The sequence below is a fragment of the Cebus imitator genome, unplaced genomic scaffold (assembly GCF_001604975.1).
Source record: "Cebus imitator isolate Cc_AM_T3 unplaced genomic scaffold, Cebus_imitator-1.0 Scaffold375, whole genome shotgun sequence".
Taxonomy (NCBI): domain Eukaryota; kingdom Metazoa; phylum Chordata; class Mammalia; order Primates; family Cebidae; genus Cebus; species Cebus imitator.
Window position 1 is genome coordinate 939,806 of NW_016107690.1, and position 2,139 is coordinate 941,944.

Genomic DNA, 2,139 nt, shown 5'->3' on the forward strand with positions numbered 1-2,139 from the left:
TGAGCCACCACACCCAGCCCTCCCTGCAGTTATTTTCTCTGTTGCTTTTTTGTTTTTGTTTTTCTTTTTGAGATGGAGTTTCCGGAGTCTCACTCTGTCGCCAGGCTGGAGTGCAGTGGTGCAATCTCAGCTCACTGCAACCTCTGCCTCTGGGTTCAATCGATTCCCCTGCCTTAGCCTCCCGAGTAGCTGAGATTGCAGGTGCCCACCATCACCCCTGGCTAATTTTTGTATTCTTAGTAGAGACGGGGTTTCACCATGTTGGCCAGGCTGGTCTCGATCTCCTGACCTTGTGATTCACCTTCCTGGCCTCCCAAAGTGCTGGGATTACAGGCATGAGCCACCACCCTGGCCTGGTTTTTTGTTTTGTTTTTTTTTGAGATGGAGTCTCGCTCTGTCGCCCAGTCTGGAGTACAGTGGGGCAATCTTGGCTCACGGCAACCTCCACCTCCAGGCTCAAGCGATTCTCCTGCCTTAGCCTCCTGAGTAGCTGGGATTACAGGTACCCACCATCACACCCGGCTAATTTTTGTATCTTTAGTAGAGACAGGGTTTTGCCACGTTGGCCCGGCTGGTCTCGAACTCCTGACTTCAAGCGATCCATCTGCCTCGGCCTCCCAGAGTGCTGGCATTACAGGCACGAGTCACTGCACCCAGACTAATTTTTAAATGTTTGTAGAGATGGGGTCTTGCTATGTTGCCCGGGCTGGTCTTGAACTCCCGGCCTCAAGCAATCATCATGCCTTTGCCTCCCAAAGTGCTGGGGTGACACTGGGTGCTGGGTGGATGGGGCTGCCTTGTCCAGCTGATAACTCATGTTTTAACACAACCTTTCTAAGAATAAAAGTGATTGTAGAAGATCCAGAATGAATGAAATACTAATATTTAAATAAAGATGGGTTACATATTCCTGATTTCTGGGTTCTTTTTGTCCTTAGGGTGCAGCATGACTCTTCTTGGCTCTGTAGGTCCGCAGGATTTGAAGCCCAGATCCCTGGTGGTGCTTGGGGGGAAACTGAGGTGGAAAAGAAAGGCATTCCAGCAGGACAGGACGGCCCAAGCTAAGGGCTGGGGTGGAAAGCCTGTCCCGACACTCATGGGAGAGGCGGCAGCTGCCAGCCAGGGGCCATGAAGGCCACGTCTGATGCCCTTTGGGTTGGCCGCCCCCTTTCCGCTTTTGCAAATGCTGGGAAGGGGGTGGGAGAACCTCTGTCCTCTCTTCCCGCCCAGAGTGTGATTTTTCAGGGTGAGCCCAGCCTCGGCTTGGCTCCAATGCCTCCTTCCTGCCAACAGCTCTCTCTCTCTCTTCTCCTTTTGATTCTGTCGTGGAGGGGGGGTGGGGGGGATGAAGGGGAGACAAAAAAAGCGCTCCCTCTCCTCCTTCCCCCACCGCTCCCGGGAGGAATTTGGCATGGCAGTGGGCCCGGCCCTTGCCCTCCCCGGAGCTGCCCTCGCCAACTATGACGTGGCCGCCCTGGGGCGCCTCCGAGGATGGCACCAGATTCCCAGCCCCAGGTGCAGGGGCACAGAGGGGCTCCCTGCCTCGGTTTCCCCACTGGGAGGGCAATAGGACCTCGCCAGAGACCCTGCGTCCCCCCCAGGCTCAGCTCGGCCCCCACCCCCAATGCCTGTGATCATCTGTTCATCATCCAAAACCTGATGCAGCTGGGGTATTGCTAGCGGAGAGACCAGAGCTAAAGGAGGGGACCCTGGGCCAGAAACGGGAAGAGGAGGCTTGCCGGGGCCTTGTCCACCAGCCCTGCCAAGATGGTCCAAGCTGGGCCTACAGGCTGAGCGGGGGGTCGGGACCCCGCCACATTTCTGCACCCACCCACACAGACCCATCCCCACCACCTCCAGGGAAGCCACCCTGCAGGACGGCCCCTGGCCGGAACCGAGCTCACGCAGCCTTCTGGCATGAAATCTACTCCCTACACAAGTATGGCCACTGCCGGGCTTACGCCCCCTCCTCTGATTCAAGAAGAGAATCTCTAGCGTGATGAGGGCTGAAGGCTGCTGGGGGTGGCTGGCTCTACCTGACCCTCCCTCTCCCACTCCATGGACCTCTGGGGTTCCCCCAGAGCTAGGGAGGGTGGCTGGAGTGGGGGAAGGAGGGGAAAAAAAGGGGGACAGGGGGCC